General features: G+C 44.3%; 1 pseudogene; it reads left to right on the top strand.

Moving 5' to 3' along the window:
- Window positions 1–6133: 6133 nt before the first annotated feature.
- LOC148982112 (uncharacterized) lies at window positions 6134–7320 on the top strand (annotated as a pseudogene).
- The last annotated feature ends 13647 nt before the right edge of the window (window positions 7321–20967 follow it).

The following is a 20967-nucleotide window of genomic DNA, read 5'->3' as shown; positions in this document are numbered from 1 at the left end:
TCACAAGATGTAAACAACACTGGTCCAGAAGCACTTCCTGTTTCAGTTTTTTAACACTACATAAAAGCTGGGATAAAATACAACCAACAGAACATTTAAAACTGAATCAAAAAGTTAAACAAACATCTTTAAGATGTTTTCTTTACATGTGAAATAAAGAAAACAGTTATAAACTGAAACAGGAAGTGCTTCTGGACCAGTGTTGTTTACATCTTGTGAAATGGTCTATATATATATATATATATATATATATATATATATATATATTAGCTGCAATTCCTTATGTGTTAATCAATATATTGTAATATGTTAACACAATATATTATTCTGTATTTTTTCCAATTAAACCATTTAATTATTGATCATTCATATGGGAAAAATATTTTCGCTCCATAAGGGTTATGGGCGATCATCTGTTGAGGATCTTCTCCTGCATACAGGACACTCCTGAGGTTCCTGAGCAGAAACTGTGACTACATGACAAAAGAACAGGAGCCTTGAAGATTTCACAGCACACTGGACAAGAAAGTTATTCTGCAGATACATTTACTGAAGCCATTTTCACTGTTTGAGCTCCAGAAACTTCTAAATGTGGTTTCAGAAATAAATAACATTTAAAGCCACTTAAATAAACGAAATGACTCGAATGACTCAGAGAGTCAGTAAAATGAACTTCCTATTAACCAGTCATGAGACTCATGACTCGCGAGAGCAGGGGCTCGGGCTCGCCTTCGCGGTGCTGCGGAGCGGCGGAAGCTAAATCAGTCATGACTCGTGAGAGCAGGGCACACCGATGCTGCGCGGCGGCCACAGCTCAGTAATTCATATAAATAACCTAGTTTGTGAATTGTTCATTCCCGGTTGGCACACATTTTGCAGCCCTTACAAAAGCGCCGCTCCCTGTTTACAGTGGAAGTTCGATCATAGATTTGAGTTCGATGCATAATGTCTGTGGTTCGATGCGGCTGTGTAAGCGCATAACATACGTCATTAATAAACTTATCTGATTGGCTTACAGGTAACCAATGATTTTAAACTACAGAGAAGCGCCCCCTAGCGAGAGAGAAAACACTTCTCTATAATGCCATTCCAGACTCTGTCTACGAAGCAAAGTGAAGTAGCAGAGTCTGGTATTACCAGGCTAGAAACATTGTACACACATCTAAAAAAAAATGTTGCTGTGAGACAAAGTGAGAATAGCCTCCAATCAAATGCCATGTATGTAGATATTATGTTTATATAGAGGATCAATGCAAATAACACAATAGATGTTTTGGAACTTTTGATATTTATTGCCCCCCTCAACAGGCCACAACTGGGCAAAATTAAATTAAGCTTGTTAAGCAATATACCATTTAGAGAAGGCTACTTTTGGATTATTTGGGCTTGTCGTCATACCTGTCTCTCGTTGACTGACTGGCTTGTGTTGTTCCTTGTGTGTCCTGTCCTGTCTGACTATGCGTTATTATGGGTCGTTCGCAATTCATGAGCAACGCGTTAGCCGTGATAATGAGGGTTAGTGATGATGGATCGACTCACTCGCGAATGAGCTTTTGATGGGTTGTCTCTTTTAGGTGAACGTCGTGAGCTGGCTCGCATATCTGAAGTATCTGAAGCATATCTATTTTTAAAAATTTAGCCTATATAAATTTAATAATTATGTAATAAAAATGTAAATATTATAGTCAAAGTCATTTAAAGAGCCGTTTGTGAGCCAAAAGAGCCGTCTCTTTTCAGTGAGCTGAGTCAAAAGAGCCGAATGCCCATATCACGGTTCATGAATTCACTGTCTCTCTCTCGTCTCGCGTGCGGTTGTTTGTGTGTGTGTCTGGGCGTGGTCACTGATCACTGCTGATCAGCAGCGCCAGCTGGTTTCAATCCGTTAGTCCCTTTATAAGTTCAGTAACTTCGAACTGGCATTAAGAGTGGACGCACGACTGGATCGCATGGGCCGCTTTCAGCAGAGGAACCCGTTTCGCGGCATGGAGACCCTGCGCATCGACAATCTGGACATGGTCAGCCCCGCTTCCGATCCTGAACCCATGCAGGTGGGCAGAGCTCTCCTTTCCCGGGAGGAGAGAGAACGACAGAGATCCCAGGGATTTTGTTTGTACTGTAGGAAGGCGGGCCACTTCATCTTCGCCTGCCCGGTAAAAGATCAAGCCTGGTAATAACAATGAGGCTACTATCGGGTGGGATCTCCTCTGGGAAGACCTCATCATCACCATCATCATCTACTCTCCTTCCGGTAAGACTAAGGTGGGCGACTCACACGCACAACACTGAGGCTTTGGTGGATTCGGGAGCGGAAGGTAATTTTTTGGACTCTAGACTTGCTCAACGTCTTCATCTTCCCATCTCCAGGCTCACTCACACGATTTAATTTAGTGCTCTCAATGGACAATAACTTCCCCATATTTCTCACACTACTGAACACATCACACTCATAACATCTGGCAACCACACTGAAACAATAACATTTCTCCTAATGGACTCCCCACTGACACCCGTGGTGCTGGGTCACCCATGGTTACTGCAACACAATCCCACAGTCGATTGGGGTCACAATTCTGTTTTCATGTGGAGTAATGCGTGTCATGAGTCATGTCTTGTATCAGCGTGTTCGTCTGTTCCTGTGTCTATGTTTCATGAGGAGGCAGTAAATTTGTCTAACGTGCCTGGGGAGTACCAGGATCTGAAGGAAGTGTCGGTCTCGGGCTGCTTCTCTTCCTCCTCATCGTCCCTATGACTGTGCCATAGACTTAGTGCCAGGTCAGTCTCCGCCTAAAGGCAAGTTATATTCACTGTCTGTTCCAGAGAGGGAGGCTATGGAGAAATATATTTCTATTTCTCTAGCTTCCAAATTCATTAGACCTTCCTCATCTCCAGCGGGGGCGGGGTTCTTTTTTCTGGGAAAGAAGGATGGATCTTTGCGACCGTGGATTGATTACCGGGGGTTGAACAACATCACGGTGAAGAATACTTATCCTTTGCCGTTGATGTCTTCAGCCTTCGAGCGGTTACAGGGAGCATCCATTTTCACAAAATTGGATTTACATAACGCTTATCATTTGGTCTGCATAAGAAAGGGCGATGAATGGAAAACCGCGTTCAATACCCCCAGGGGGCACTTTGAATATTTGGTCGTGCCTTTCGGGCTTGTCCAACTCCCCAGCGGTCTTCCGGGCACTCGTTTATGACGTGCTGAGAGATATGGTTGACCAATTCATTTATGTCTATCTGGATGAGATTTTGATTTTTTCATCTTCTCTCCGGGAACACGTTCAGCACGTCAGACTCCAGCGGGGTGGGGTTCTTTTTTTCTGGGAAAGAAGGATGGATCTCTGCGGCCGTGGATTGAGGATTTGTCAAGGCGGAGAAATGCATTTTTCATGCACAGTCTGTTCCTTTACTAGGGTACATTTTCTCATCTGAGGGAATGCGTATGGATCCTGACAGGGTTAAGGCTATGATAGATTTACCTAGTCCAGATTCCCGTAAGGCCCTACAGAGGTTTCTGGGGTTTGCCCATTTTTATCTGCGTTTTATTCGCAACTTCAGCCAACTAGCCTTACCTCTGACTGCCTTGACCTCACCCAGAACGACGTTCAGGTGGTCTGATGCAGCTGAGGCTGCATTTACCAAACTCAAGAGCCGTTTCATTTCGCCTCCCATTACGCATCCCGGTTACGCATGTACGCATGTATTCCCCGGTGGTCCCCCATGCACGCATGTATTTCCTGGTGTAACCATGACAGATTTTACGACAGTAGTAGAAGACAATATTGTGGTGTATATACTGTCTCCTCCCCTTTCCGCCATTTTGGGAGGATACCTGCCAGCAACGGTTATTGTTTGTATTGGTAGTAGAGGAGGTTGTCGCACAGTGTTAGAATGCCTGGAAAACACTGCTGTGTAAAAAACTGCTCCAGCGTCTCACACGATTGTCGTGGGAACCGTAGCAACCATTTGTTACAATTTTTTCGTTTCCCTAAATGGAAAAAGCATGAAGGAGAGCATGTCTCCGATGTCAAGTCAAGTCACATTTATTTATATAGCGTATTTTACAATACAGATTGTATCAAAGCAGCTTTACAGTGATAACATGAAAATAATACAACACAGATCAATAATATTGTTGAATATTCAATGTCCCCAACTAAGCAAGCCAAACGCCAAAGCAAAAGTGGCAAGGAACCAAAACTCCATCAGGTGATTGAATGGAGAAAAAAACCCTGGGAGAACCCAGGCTCAGTCAGGGGGGCCAGTTCTCCTCTGGCCAACGAAGGAACAGTGATTACAAAACAAATTGGATCGAAACATTAAGAGAATTTGTCCATTTCCATCTGTTTGTAAGTTGTGACAAAGAGACGTCGGATTTCTTGGGTGGCAGCAATTAGAAGAAAGGACATTACTTTTGACTGCATCTTCGAGTTGATGAGGGTGTGTTCTATGCATTTTCATTCGGTTAAGTTCTCTAAAAATTCTTTAAATGTGTTTATGTTGTCAGCTCTTAAAGTCATGAAGTGAACCTGACATTATTGCCTAGCCTGCTAGCTATGCTAAATTTGACTAAAAAGAGGAATAAAATATATATATTTTTAAATTGATCTTATTGCTTTAATTAAATAAAAAATAGTAAAAATCACTCTACCTGGATATTGGCATGGGGTAGTTTCCATAAGATCATCTCTCAATGCAAATCCAACCAGCTATTAGGCTAACTGAAATAAACCATGCCGATATCTAGGTATGGTAGTAAGGGTATGTGATGATGTGGGGCTATTTTAATTCCAAAGGCCAAGGGAACTTTATCAGGATGCATAGTATCCTGGATCCATAAAATAACTGACCTTTAAAAATCTTCCTGCCTCTATGGGAATTTAACATGGGGTGTCCTGACTTATGCACCCTGTATAATAAGGAAGAACATTTATTTATTTACGATACATTATTCATTCACAAAGAAAGTTGGTGTCCTTAAAGGTTGGATTTTTTTAAATTAAGGCATTTAGATCAATTTCCAAAAGATGCATTTTTTTATTCCTCTTTTTAGTCAACTTTAGCATGGGTCTATTCACTTATGCTTAGCACTGTATCTATCAAACCGTTGTTCCTTGGAAAATACTTGAACAACCATCAATGTTGTTGTTTTTAACAAAACTAGTTGAGATTCTGTTCATGACATTATGCTTGCTTGTCGGTGAAATGTGCTCGCAGTAATGTGTTTGCCCCACACAGTGGTTCTCTACAATAACTTTCCCCACTTTGGAGGACATCACAAAGATGCATATCCCCTCATGTCCTTAGCCTTTTTTCTGCAAGATGTTTTAATGTAATGAATTTTTCAGCTTAAAGGTTCTCTAAGCGATGTGGGGCCAAAACATTTTTTGTCACATACATCAAACGTCTCCTCACTATCGGCTAGCTGCCTGTCCCCTAAACACACTGTAAAAAAACGCGGTCTCTGTAGACACCACAGGCTCCACAAACGGCAACAAAAACAATCATGTCTCACCCGGACCACGAAACCTAACAAACAGTGTTCCAGCCAATCACTGGCAAGAAGTATTTGAGGGTGGGTCTGGGGGGTTAGTGCGCGTGCAAATGAAGGGAGTGTGTGTGTGTGAAGGAGAGAGAAGCATCAGAGGGAAGTTTGAAAAATGGCCGAAACACGACCAAAGAGACGTGGTTCTGAATAACAAATTAAAAAGAAGAAGGAGTCGGATAAAGAACGTGCGAAGTTCCGAATTTACATCGGTAGCAAAGCTTTTGAACGATGGCGAGAACTCCGGCGGCAGAAGGGCTTCCAGTCCGACATTCAGGTTGCTCTGTTTTTGCTGGACAGGTGGGTAACGTTAAATTGTTTTTTTTTTTAATTCTAAATTGACGCTTATATTCGCCAAACCCACACAAGGATATAATTAGCTAGAACTATGCAGTCAGCGAAATGCACGTTCACAATTATTTCAGGAAGCACGGAAGGGAGGGGGAGGAGATGAGATGCGGCGGAGGGAGGGTCTAGCTAGCCTCCGATTTGTTTGAAAATATTCCGAACGTCAACACCCAGGATCGCTTAGAGAACCTTTAAAGCATTGAATAAATGCATGAGTTTTCTTAATCAATTTATTCTGTTCTCGGTAAACCATCATATGAGATGTTGGAGAACCACCCTGACTGGAAACCATCTTTGAGGTTAGGCCACAGTGATGTTAAGCAAACAGATGAAGCAAGATTTCTGCGACAAGTAAATTGCAGGACCCAGCACCAGGAGCAGCCACCATCCCCAGCACAGCATCAGGAGCACGTGCCACCGCTGGCACAGCACAAAGAGATGCACAGGCACAGGAATGTGCACTCTGCTCATCTAGACGGGATGTTATCAACAGTCTTTTGGAGTAAAATAGAAAGCTGAGGGATGAGCTTGAAGAGTACCAGATGAATGAGAACTTTCTAAGTGGTGATGATAACAGAGTGAAGTACTACACGGGACTTCCAACCTATGCAATGTTTCAGACACTTCTGCTCAGTCTCACCTCACTCCATATCTGCCTCAAAGTAGTTTGAAGAAGCTGCCACCCTTCCAGCTTGTCCTGATGACTCTTATGCGCCTTAGACTGGACCTGCCAATCCAGCATCTTGGCCGTCTGTTTCAGGTGCACAGGACAACAGCCAGTGATGCCTTTCACCATACTCTTAGTGTGATGCAGCCATCTCCATTGGTGTACTGGCCAAGCAGAGAAAGTTTATTGACCAGTTTGTGGAATCGTTTGGAAAACATGTGGCTGCAATTGTGGACTGTTTTGAGGTTTTTATTGAAAAACCCTCAAATGTACTTGCAAGGGCACAGACTTTTTTTCAGTATACACATGCATACACAATGAAATATCTAATTGTGATTACACCCCAGGGTGTAATTTCTTTAATATCCGAAGGGTGGGGTGGGCACGGTAGTGACAAACACATAACAGAGCAAAGTGGTTTCCTCAACAAACTGTTGTCAGGTGACATTGTGCTGGCAGATAGAGGATTTAATATCAGGGAAAGTGTGGGTATGATGTGTGCTGAGGTTAAGGTACCTACTTTCACAAGGGGTCATGCACAGCTAGAGGCAAAATATGTGGAGGAGAAGATGTGGAGGAGACTAGGGCCATAGCACATCTCAGGATTCATGTGGAGAGGGTGATTGGTGTTGTGCAGAACAAATTTAAATTCCTACACTCAACTGGACCTGTGAACATGCTTCTCAAATGTGAAGGTGAAAACATAATGGTGCTGGACAAGATTGTCACTGTTTGCTGTGCCTTGTGTGTTGTCTGAGTGCAGACTTTTTGTTTAAAATAAAGTGTAATGTAATCTACTATATGACTTAACACATTTATTGAGAACGTCTCGGTTACGTATGTAACCCTCGTTCCCTGAGTAGGGAACGGAGACGTTACGTCAGAAGTGACGGAGATTGGGGATTTCGCATAGAAAGCCAATCCTCTTCGAGTATTAAAACACGAGCCAATGGCATGCAATGCCTTGGGGCTGCGGAAATTTGCATAGCGTACTCCGCCCTACTCCGTGAGTATAAAAGGAGGAAGTGAACGCAACCGCAGTATGTCTTCGCTGAGGAGCCAAGACTGAACTCGGCCTCTACCCAGCGATACAGCAGAAGTGGCAGGGAGACGTAACGTCTCCGTTCCCTACTCAGGGAACGAGGGTTACATACGTAACCGAGACGTTCCCTTTCGTAGTCACTTCGAGTTACGTCAGAAGTGACGGAGATTGGGGGTCTGTGCCATCACGCCATCTTCATGCTGTCTTCCAGTGCCCTGCGAAAGACTGAACCCCCGAGCCTTACCTCTTTTTTTTTTTTTTTTTTTTTTTGGGGATCCGACTTTGACACAGGATTACCAAGGTACACTGGGAAACATATCCCGAAGGGGACATGCTACCAGCTGCCTACCGAAGGGAGGACTTATGAATACACATATGGCCACATAGGAACGCATATGGAACACTGGAGTACCAACCGCAGGTGGCTACTGATTTAAACTCCAGGGGTGGCAGATGGCTTGCCAAGGGAAGACACATGCTCAGAGAGGCTTACAGTGGATAATACACATGAGACGGTTACCATGGGGAACCGTGCGCATGGAGGCACCTAGCTAGCATCCAGAGCAACGCAGTGGTGCCCGCATCGTCGGTGCTGGAGGACTCGAGACTTCAATGGAAGAACTGAGGAAATATCGCACTTATCCAGTCCGGGGAGTCATGGACAGAAACTTTAACTCCACTGATTGCAAAGGCTCAAAGGGATGCCTCTGCAGAGCACTTAAAACTACCGAGAGGTCCCAAGAGGGTACGAGGGGAGGACGAGGCGGATGCAGCCTCCTCGCTCCCCTCAGGAACCTGATGACCAGGTCGTGCTTCCCTAAGGACTTACCTTCCACTGCTTCATGAGAAGCGGCAATGGCCGCGACGTAAACCTTAAGGGTGGAGGGCGACAGCCTGCGCTCCAACCCTTCTTGCAGGAAGGAAAGCACGACACTGATCGAACATCTCCGGGGGTCTTCTCCGCGAGAAGAGCACCAATTGACGAAGAGGTTCCACTTCAACGCATAAAGGTGTCTCGTGGACGACGCTCTTGCGGAAGTGATGGTTGCCGCCACCGCAGGTGGCAGCGAACTCAAACCTGCCTCGTCCCGTCCAGGAGCCACACGTGCAGCCTCCAAAGATCGGGACGAGGGTGCCACAGAGTGCCCCGTCTCTGAGAGAGTAGGTCTTGTCTCAGAGGAATAGGCCAAGGAGGTGCTGTCGCGAGGAGCATGAGATCGGAGAACCACGTCTTGGTGGGCCAGTAGGGGGCTACCAGCAAGACCTGCTCCTCGTCCTCCTTGATCTTGCACAACACCCGTGCAAGGAGGCTCACTGGGGGAAACGCATACTTGGGTGGGCCCCGTGGCCAGCTGTGCGCCAGCGCATCCGAGCCGAGAGTGCCGCGGGTCAGAGAATAAAACTGGGCGCAGTGGGACGAGTCCCGAGAGGCGAACAGGTCTATCTGTGCCTCCCCGAACTCGTCCCAAATCAGCTGGACCGACTGGGGATGGAGTCGCCATTCACCGGAGATGGGGCGGACCCGGGACAGCTCGTCGGCTGCCCAGTTCCGGTCTCCAGGAATGTAAACTGCACGAAGGGACCTCAGGTGCTTCTGACTCCATATCAAGAGGTGGCGGGCGAGCTGCGACAACTGGCGTGAGCGTAGACCCCCCTGGTGGTTGATGTACGCTACTGCCGTAGTGTTGTCTGAGCGGACAAGCACATGCTGGCCCTTGAGCAACGCTCGGAAGCGGCGTAGGGCGAGCCGTACTGCCAACAGCTCGAGGCAATTGATGTGCATGAGGCGCTGGGCTCCTGTCCAGGAACCCGCGGCTGCATGCCCATTGCACATGGCACCCCAACCCGTGGTAGATGCATCCGTGGAGACAACGAGATGCCTGGAAACTCGCTGAATAGGGACGCCGGTCCGTAAGAAGCTGAGGTTCGACCACGGGAAGAAGGTTCGGCGGCACGCTGGAGTCACTGGAACTCGGAGCGAGCCGCGATGCCATGCCCACCTCGGGACTCGATCGCGAAGCCACAGCTGAAGCGGTCTCATATGAAGCAAACCGAGCGGCGTTGCCGCGGCCGCGGATGCCATATGCCCCAGGAGCCTCTGAAATAGTTTCAGTGGAACCGCACTCTTGCCCTCGAACTGTCGAAGACAAGTCAGCAGTGAGTGCGCGCGCTCGTTCGTGAGCTGCGCGGACATGGCGACCGAGTCTATCTCCATGCCGAGAAAAGAGATCCTCTGCACGGGGCAAAGTTTGCTCTTCTCCCGGTTGACCCGAAGGCCCAAACGGGCTAGGTGCCGGAGCACCAAGTCTCTGTGTTCGCAAAGCTGAGCTCGAGAGTGTGCTAGTATCAGCCAGTCGTCGAGATAATTCAGGATGCGAACCCCGTGTTCGCGAAGGGGAACAAGGGCTGCCTCGACGATCTTCGTGAAGACGCGAGGGGACAGAGCTAACCCGAATGGGAGAACGGCGTACTGATATGCCTGGCCCTCGAAGGCAAACCGAAGAAACGGTCTGTGTCGAGGTAAGATGGACACATGGAAGTACGCGTCCTTCAGGTCGATCGCTGCAAACCAATCCTGATACCGAACACATTCGAAAATGCGTTTGGCCGTGAGCATTTTGAACGGTAGTCGATGGAGAGAACGGTTCAAAATGCGCAGGTCCAGGATCGGTCGTAACCCACCGGTCTTCTTGGGGACAATGAAGTAGGGGCTGTAAAACCCGGACTTCACCTCGGCTGGAGGGACCGTCTCGATTGCACCCTTCGCCAGCAGGGTCGCAATCTCCGCTCTCAGGACTGGGGCATTGCCACCAACTATCGTGGAGCGAACTCCCCTGAAGCGGGGAGGAGACCGTGCGAACTGAATCGCGTAGCCGAATCTGATCGTTCTGATGACCCAGCGGGAAATCCCGGGAAGCGCTAGCCAGGCTTCCAGGAAATGAGCCAGCGGGGTCATGCGAACCACAGACGTCCCCCCGGAGGGGCAGCGGTGCGGGTCGACTGGCACGCGTGCAGGAGTTACCCCGCTCGGATGCGTCGAAGCCCGCTCCCCGACAGAAGGGACCAGGGAAAGCGGAGCGTTCCACGGGGGTCTGTTCTGCCGGGGGTCTGGCGACAGAGGGGGAAGGGATTGGTGTAGCCCTGGGACGACACACGCACCCTTCCGCGCCCTTAGAGACAGAGAGGAGTGTGTGGGCCGACGCACGGGGGCATCGGGCGCACCCACTCCAGTCTGTGAGCTCAGTGATGATGTCAAGTCTTTCTTTAACCAGTTCAGGGTGCTGCCCACCCGTGGGTGAGCAGCGGGGAGCTGAGAACAAAAGATTCTCCCCCGACCCTCCACCGGGGGAAGGAGGGGGCCTGCTACCGCCTCCTGTGAAAGACTCGAGATCGTCACTGAGCGGCCCGTGTCAGGATCTTCGCTTGGCCTGGCGTTTAGCGGGGCGAGCGGCCTGAGGGGGCTGAGACGCCGGCCTGCGGCCTCCTCGACGCCGGGGCCCGGGTGAAGGCTGCTGCTGGGGCCGGGCGGGAGGGAGGGGAGCCGCAGGGGGGCGTCCTCGGCGGCGAGCAGCGGGAGGCACCTGCGCCGACGACTGGGTGGAGGCAGCAGCTGGTCGTCGGGGCAGGATGTGTTTAATGGCCTCCGTCTGCTTCTGGGCGGTGGAGAACTGCTGGGCGAAGTCCTCGACCGCACCGCCGAAAAGGCCAACCTGGGAGAGCGGAGCGTCGAGCAGACGAGTCCGCTCAGCGCTCCGCGTGTCTGCCAGGTTGAGCCAGAGATGTCGCTCCTGAACCACCGAAGTGGCCATCACCTGACCGACGGCGCGAGCGGCCACTTTCGTTGCCCGGAGAGCAAGGTCAGTGGTGGACCGCAAATCTTTAAATGCCGTCGAGTCAGTCCCGCCCTCGTGCATGTCTCTGAGCATCTTCGCTTGGAAGACCTGCAAAGTGCTCATGGCATGCAAAGCGGAAGCCGCCTGTCCCGCCGCTCTATAGGCTCGCGCCGCCATAGCAGACGAGAACCCACAGGCTTTGGATGGGTGCTTAGGAGGACCACGGGTGGAGGCGCTCTGTGGACACAGCTGCATCGCAACAGAGCGCTCCACCGGGGGCATCCCAGTGTACCCACGGGCGGCCCCACCGTCGAGGGGGGGAAAGGCGGGGGAGAGATCGCGCTCTCGAGTGGACAAAGGAGCCCCCCAAGAGCGCGATAACTCCGCATGCAGCTCGGGGAAAAAAGGTATTGGAGTTGGCCGTGGCCTCGCGGCGGCAGCTTTGTCCAGATACCAATTATCCATCCGCGAGAGATCGGGGCAGGATGGAGGTTTCCATTCTAGCCCGATACTCCCAGCGGCTCGAGACAGCATGGCCGTCAGCTCGGGATCTGACACGGGCAACGCTGGCACTCCCGAAGGGGGCAACGCAGCCGCATCTTCCTCTCCCGAGGACTCAAGCCCGCCTAGTGATGCTGTGATAGACATCACATCATCATCTGGAGCGCTGCTCGAAGCAGCCGGTGCCGCCGAAGAGACAACCGACCGAGTCGCGCTAGCGCTCGCTGGCTCACGCACTGAGGCGGGAGGTGTGGCCCGAGGAATCGTCGGGGCTTTATCCCACACCGTCACCGTTAGATCGCCGGGTCCCCGGGTCGACGGGCCCCCTTCCGTGAAGGAAGCCGATCGAGTAGGGGGGACCGGGGCTCTCACTCTAGTGAGATCATTGAGCCTCGACCTCAGTGTGGAGATGGTCATGCTCCCACAGAAGGAACATGAGTCATCCACGAACGCTGCTGCTGCATGCTGAATGCCCAGGCATACAAAGCAGCGTTCGTGACCATCAGATGATGACAGAAATCTACCATCTTTACCATCTTTAAAAAGACGTGCCGCGTGCAGCTCTTTCACTTTCACTTTTAGAGAAAGGAGAAATTCACTCTTTCAGCGCTGAAGCTACCAGGGAGAAGTGCAAAGTCTGGCAGACCACTGCTCAGATCGCAGGCAATGCAAAATCTCGCTGGGTACCGCCGTCACACCAACACTGAAGAGGACGCTCGTTCTCGAAGAGTCTTGAATCAGCTTTTAGGAGTGAAGAGGTTCTCTTGGCTCCGAAGCGAAAACATACTGCGGTTGCGTTCACTTCCTCCTTTTATACTCACGGAGTAGGGCGGAGTACGCTATGCAAATTTCCGCAGCCCCAAGGCATTGCATGCCATTGGCTCGTGTTTTAATACTCGAAGAGGATTGGCTTTCTATGCGAAATCCCCAATCTCCGTCACTTCTGACGTAACTCGAAGTGACTACGAAAGGGAACTTACAATGAGCAGTGTATTAATGTTTTCAGATTAAAAAATAACAATAAAAAGTGCATTAATGTAAACAATAAAAAAACAAAAAGTGCATTAATGTAAACAATAAAAAGTGCATTAATGCATACAATAAAAAACTAAAATTGCAATGTAAACAATAAAAAATGCATTAATGTAAACAATGCAAATGATAAAAAAACTAAAAATTGCATTAATGTGAACAATAAAAAGTGCATTAATGTAAACAAACAAAAAATGCATTAATGTAAACAATAAAAAGTGTGTTAATGTAATGTGCATCAAACACTATTCAGCACAAGAAGGGCAAAACCAAGGAGTATCAGCAGAAGGGGTGTCCACAAGCCTCACACAATGGAAGTGAAATCATTGTACTGTACAGTTCTTGTTGTCACATGCCACCATTTGACCTTTCTTGGGTCCAGCACAGAGACACCACACTGACTTATTTCACTTGGGTGCTTTGTCTTTTTTGGCAGGCTGCTTTTCTGGCGTCTTTACGCACACTTCCAGTGGCTGTTCTTGCTGTAGCACACTGAGGCCAAATGATGCTTGGGAGGTAGGAGGTACTGTGAAATATTGCACCACGAGTTCAATGAGAGCCACCTTCAGGAAGAACTCCTGTGCCTTCAGAAGCCGTGCTCTCAGAAAAAAGGTGTCTGGAGCTATGCGTAGAATCACACAGTCCTTCAGTGTCCATACTACAAAGTCACAGTATGCAGTCGGTTACAAAAAGTTGAGTCTGGACCTGGCTGTGGTACTGGTGGTTCTTCTTGAGGTGCACCTGACCATCAACCACAGAAATTGCGGTCATCTGATGAACATGCATCAAGGACTGTGTAGTCCTTGTACTTAGCTGGGCATTTTATTTCAATGCAGCCCTTTCCACAACAGGTGCAACTCACAATGGCATCTGGTGATGCTCCTACTTGTGGGAAGGCTGGGTTGACAAAAAAACTCACAAGTTTGCACTTGTTGATTTCTGAACGTGTTCTCAATGCAGGACTGGTGTGGGTCTCACCATAAATGCATCTGTTTAGAGACTTGCATGTGGCAGCAGCAGATGTGAAGTCAATGCTGTGACCAACCTCTGGATGGACTTTGTCGATGCTGCTTGGCAGCATCCAGTAGGCCGGTTCATCAGTGACTGTGGCCTTTTCCTTCAACCGGACACAGGCATCAACCATAAAGAGCAGGGCTCCAACATGGGTGCAAGACTCAGCTACACCAGCCATGCATGTGCAGTGGGCTGAACACACTTGTCCCGATGGTGTAAGGATGACCCATGGAGGTTCGCTGAGCCGTCGTGAATGCATGACCTGTTAAATACAAGAGGTAATATGTATATATTACAAAGGTGACATTTTTTTCAAGTTACACACTTTACATTTCCATTTGTCTGGAGCCTTGCCTGGATCACATATACAGATTGCACTCTCACCCATGCCTCGAGTTCACTAGATGCTGCATTTAGCATTAATAAACCACTCAGAAACCATTTTAGAGCTTATTGGATTTTAAAATAAAATTAGTTAGCCTACTTGTGATTGCTTGGACTAGGGTACTGCTATTTTTATTCAGAACAAGTAATTAATCATTAACACACATACAAAAATTTATATATATATTTATATATTAAATTTATATGTAAACGCTGCATAGCTTTCACCTGCAGGAAAAACCATCACTTAAAACAGAATGGGATGAGATGACTACCAACTTTCAACTAACCTACCAACTAACAAATTGCACAAATGCCTAAAAAGATCTCAACTGGAACTTACCTGACAGCACAGATACAAGTTATCATAGGGGAGACTGGGGACAGTTGCAACAGAGGATGGTTGCAACATGCCATTTATCTCCAATCAAGAAACGAGCTACAGTGATGACACTCACATTGCACATGCACAACTGGATTCCCCACCTTGCAGAGAAAAATCAAGGAGATTTCTGAGCTGCTCCAGGATTTATTGACGAAAAACTGTTTTTGATGTATTAAAGTATTTATTTATTTTTTTTGTTATACTGTTGTTACTTTTTATGTGATTCAGCTCAAACTTATATGGTTTAAATGAGTGATATGTTAACTTTAAGCTGTATGGTTAGCATGTAGCTGGCACATGGGCCACCCTTTACACGGGCCCGGGGCCAGTTGCAACATCTGACTCCTTACATTCATGCAAATTGTGAAAAATGTATATTCTGTAATTATCTTAAAATGGTTTAGACTATTAACAGACAGCTGTAAGATTATTGTATAAACAATTGGTTTGTCTAATCCAAACCATCTCTGAGTAACGGAACCAAATTCAAAAAGTGTTGCAACTGTCCCCGGGCTCCTACTAAGTCATTTGAAAGACACTCAAAACAAAACAAAATTTCTATAGGTTATGTTAAAAAATAAATAAAGATGCGATGGCTGTCTGTAGTTTGTTAATTTACCTGGAGCGGCACTGCACTGGTTATAGCCTGAAATGTATTACCTGTAAACTTATTCTTCAAATCTAATATTGCTCCATGATCAAAAGGGATGTTGATTCATAAACATTGTACTTGATAAAATCTTGGTGTTCACCCATTTACTAAATCCCTTTGCACATATCGTTTGCCTTTAATATCCTTTATAGACCATTTCACAAGATGTAAACAACACTGGTCCGGAAGCACTTCCTGTTTCAGTTTTTTAACACTACATAAAAGCTGGGATAAAATACAACCAACAGAACATTTAAAACTGAATCAAAAAGTTAAACAAACATCTTTAAGATGTTTTCTTTACATGTGAAATAAAGAAAACAGTTACAAACTGAAACAGGAAGTGCTTCTGGACCAGTGTTGTTTACATCTTGTGAAATGGTCTATACAGTTTTTCTCAGACATGTTGGTACATTTCTTGAATCATCCTTAAGATTTGCAGTAAATGCATTTCTCAAAATAACTCATACTAGCAGTCCCACACAATGGATTACCTGCAAAAGCCTGTAACTTGTTCATCTCCTAAAAGTGGTATTTATGTCAATGAACATTTAGTGCCATCAGAATGAAAAGTCCTTGTGTCATTGTTCACAAACAAAATGAAACTCTTTAAATTCACTTTAAAGTCACTTTAAATTCACATAATGTTACAATAGTATTTGGGAAAATATCTGAAAATTAACTGCCAATTGAGACAAACAGTTGAGAAAAAAACAAAACAAATAAAACACACATTTGTAAATAATTGTTTTAATGTTTCTGTAATGAGCAGTCTTTTGGCCTGTAACTAAACTATATGTTAATGACTGGCATTTCATACAATGAAAATATAGTTCCCAACAGCACCACAGCAGAACAATTGCAATTGTCTAAAATGAGTCGGCCTAGTTGTGTGGGTTAACACAGTCTCATCCCAAATCGTCATATAACTGACGTTTTGGGACGTATTTTGACCATACGTCAATATCCGCCTTTTTAGGGCCCCCTTAAACGTCGGTAGATGGCGATCCCGGGCCGTCATACAACTGACGCTTTACCTTTAACGTCAGTTAGGTGACGGGTTAGGTTTAGGGTTAAGTTTAGGTATGGGGTAGAGTTAGGATCCCATAACCTCATCTACCGACGTTTAAGGGGGCCCTAAAAAGGCGAATATTGACGTATGGTCAAAAGACGTCCCAAAACGTCAGTTATATGACGATTTGGGATGAGACCGGGTTGTGTGGGTATTTAATATATATTTGTGTTTTTGAAAGAATAGGTTGAACATTATACAGTGACTTGCCGCCATCTACTGGCGGTTTGTATTTATATTTAGTAGTTTCAGATTTGTTTGGCCTCCTTCTTTCTGCATTTACAACTCGGTTTAAATGAGCTTGCTAGAAGTTAATAGAACGATTTTTTATAACACTGCCACTCTACAATAGTTTATTATTATTATTATTAGTATTGTTATTATTGTTATTGTATATGGCTATTTCCTATTTCCATGCTTGTGCATAATTGATATTGTAAAATACATTTAAAGCGTTTTACTGCTGTGAGATTATAGCCTATTCTTTTTCTATCTTTATATACAATATTTCCATAAAAGCACATGCGCTATTTCCCTTGGCGCTTGACCAAGGGAACAAAGGCTCGATGTCGGTGCAAAGGACCATATGTTGATTTCTACTTTGAACCATTAGTTTTGCGTGATTTTTTTCCCAAACCCGTTGAGCGCAAACCACGCCCCTTAACCGAAAACCACACCCCGCAGCGATGATTTGCGTTTATGGCTTGATTTCATTGGTCAACTCTATCAAAGCGGCCTCACATCGATAATACAAAATACAAAACGGATGCAAAAGTGTTTATACAAAATTAAAGATTACACTATATACAGTATATATATATATACAGTTGTCCCCAGAATTAATCATACCCCTGGTAAATATGATAAAAAATGGCTGTAAAAAATAAATTTGCATCATTTATCCTTTTGATCTTTCATTAAAAAAATTGGCAAAAATCTAACCTTCCTGTGAAGTAAAAGAATTGAAAGTGGGGGAGAAATCACATTATAAAATAAATGTTTTTCTCCAAAACACGTTGGCCACAATTATTCATACCCCTAGAATTTTTTATGAATAAAATGTCTATGAAGTATATTCCCATCAATATTTACCTTTTCTAGCACACTAGGGTGAACATGAAATTGTCCAGTCATGAATTCTTGTTTCACAGGAGTTTAAATATGAGGAAGCACAAAGGCCAAATTTCCTGAATCATCCATCACAATGAATAAAACCAAAGAACATGGTTCTGATGTGCATCAAAAGAGCTTCACAAAATAGAAAGTGGATGTAAGAAAATAGCTAAAGAATTGAAAATCCCCATTTTGACCATCAGGGCAATAATTAATGTTCCAATCAACTAAAGATGTTATGATTCTGCCAGGAAGAGGACGTGTGTCTATATTTTCTTAATGGACAGTGAGGATGAAAGTTTGAGTGTCCAAAGACTCTTCAAGGATCACAGATGGAGAATTGCAGAGATTAGTTGAGTTTTGGGGGTCAGAAAGCTAAAAAAAAAAAAAATTATCAAACAACCCCTACATCCCCACATGTTCTTTGAGAGGGTTTCAAGAAAAATGCTCCTCGCTCATCCAAAAACAAACTCTAGCATATTCAGTGGTCAGACACGACTGGATCTTCAAAGGGAACAGGGTTCTGTGGTCAGATGAGACTAAAAAAAGAGCTTTTTGGCAGTAAGCACACTGGGTTTGGTGGACACGAGGATAAAAGTACCCCATGTGTACAATTTAATATACCATTGGATCTTTAATGTTGGGGGCCTATTTTTCTGCAGGAGGTCCTGGACTTCTTATTCAGATACATAGCATTGTGGATTCTATCAAATATCAACAGATAAAAAATCAAAACCTGACGCCTTCTGCTAGAAATCTTATAATGGGCCGTGGTTGGATCTTCCATCAGGACAACGATCCAAAACAAACATCAAAATCAACACCACAATGTGTAAGGGAGCACAAAATGAAGCTTCTGCCATGACCGTCCCAGACCCTGACCTGAACCATATAGAAAATGAGTGGAGTGAACTGAAGAGAAGAAGCACCAAACATGGGAATCTGCAGGATCTGGAGAGAGTCTGTGCAGAGGAATGGTCTCTGATCTCTTGTCAGGTGTTCTCCAAACTCACTCAGAGCAGTTATCTTGGCAAAAGGAGATTGCAAAAAGGTATTTAATAATTGTGGCTAGCGTGTTTTGGAGAAAAACATTTATTTTATAATGTGATTTCCCCCCCACTTTCAATTCTTTTACTTCAATGAAAGGTTAGGATTTTTCCAATTTTGTGAATGAAAGATCAAAAGGATAAACAATGCGGATTTATTTTTTACAGCCATTTTTTTATCATATTTACCAGGGTTATGATTAATTCTGGGCACGACTGTATATATATAAACATTAAAAATGGTCCATAAGATAAATAAATAAAAGTCATAAAACGATGTAAATAAAAAGATTTAGTGTTAGTCTAGTGTTAACGAGTGTCCAAAATAAATACGATTTTAAAAACACAAACCAAAAAAGAGCTTAACAATGAGAAAACTACACGTTAATGTATGGAACAAATGTATGGACTTAGAACACGCCGCATTGTATGATTCTACCTGTCTTTCCAAAGCTGCTAGCATTCCCTCCCCACTTTGCTCTCCAAACTCCTGCTTTTTCACCGTCTGATACAGTCTGCAAATTAAATTGATTGTTTTACTACACAAGTCTGTCAAAGCTACTGATTTGAAGACCACGTACATTTTCACATACCTGTCGCAAAACTCAAGGTCTGGGCAAAGAGCACGGTTAGCTGAGGCATATACATATGTGTTGCCATGCTCAGCCAACAGTTTACTTTTCAGAGCTGCCAGAGCTGATGTAAGGCTGTGCCCAATCTCAAACAACTGATTTAGGGTTTCAATGGCCTTGACCCCCACATCTCTGTGCCTCAGTGCCTCTGCAACAAAGATGTTATGATTATGTACATTGTACAAGCGCACAGAAGCTGGGCAGATGGGTATATGGGGATCACTGCTCCTGAAACATAAAATAAAAATCTTGCAAAGTAACTGACAAAAAAAATAAAAAAATAAATAAAATAAAATAATATATATATATATATATATATATATATATATATTTCATTTCACTTTGCTAACCCATAGATCCTCCCCATATGTCTACAGTCTTCACCAGAGTGCAAACCATTGTAGCCTCACAGCATGTATTTTTTGAGAGCCATCTTTGATTAGCTGAGTTTGATCGGGCACAAACATTGTGTTGGCACCACCTATAATGAGCCTGTGAATATATATAGAATATGAATGTTTAAATATATAGAAATATGCAAAAGTATTAGGCATGTTAGATTTTTATTTATATATTTTTATAATTTGCATTGTGTCAATAGGAAATATTAGTTTACATTTAATATATATATATATATATATATATATATATATACTGTATATATATATATATATATATATATATATATATATGAAAAGTTCAGATGCAAAAGCCTCTAAGTGCCATTTGAAATTTTCTTCTAAAATGATCATTTTTATCAAGCTTGTATATTTAAGTTCAGTAATTTCACTTAAATGGCAATGAAGATTACCTATTAATTGTCATTTAAGTGAAATTACTGAACTTAAATATACAAGCTTGATAAAAATGGTCATTTTAGAAGAAAATTTCAAATGGCATTTAGAGGCTTTTGCATCTGAACTCTTCATATATATATATATATATAGGCTATATATATATATATATATATATATATATATATATTTATTGCGCTTAACTGTAATAATCCGAAAAATTGACAATGTTTTCAAAAAGAATGTCAAAAATAGTTTTTCGGCAACACTTTATAATAAGGTTTCGTTTGTTAACATTGGTTATTGTATTAATAACTAACATTAACTAACCATGAGCAATACAATATATTTGGTACTGTATGTTAATACGAGTTTATACAAATCCATCTGTTCATTGTGTGTTCATTTTACTTTAAAGTTGATTTTTAATTAGTGAATGTTAAAAATTAACATTATCAGAGGCTTGGTTTTCATGATCACAGCCAGAACAAGCGTCCTCCACTGAGGAAGAAAGAAATTCATAAGATAAGTTAAAATTATAATCATAACTGAGACCTATACTTTTATCAATAAAATTATACTGAAATGGTCAAGCATATCTTTCAAGCATATCTATCCGTTTTTCATCGGATTCATTTAGCTGATATCTAAACTTTACCTCAGGTGCAGAGCCATCCACATAGACCGTAAAAGGCCATACATGGCTCTGCTCAGGTGACTGCGTGAGAGAGTTGACCAATGAAATCGAGGGGTGTGGTTTTCGGTTAAGGGGCGTGGTTTGCGCTCAACTGTTTGGGAAAAAAATCACGCAGTGCATTTGCACCCACATATTGTTTTATTGCAGAAAATGTAACATACAAATAATAACAGGATTTAAACAATCAAGACAAAATAAAAATAAACA

Source organism: Pimephales promelas, chromosome 3 (genome assembly GCF_988280905.1).
Source record: "Pimephales promelas chromosome 3, fPimPro1.hap1.1, whole genome shotgun sequence".
Taxonomy (NCBI): domain Eukaryota; kingdom Metazoa; phylum Chordata; class Actinopteri; order Cypriniformes; family Leuciscidae; genus Pimephales; species Pimephales promelas.
This window is presented reverse-complemented; position numbering and strand designations above follow the sequence as displayed.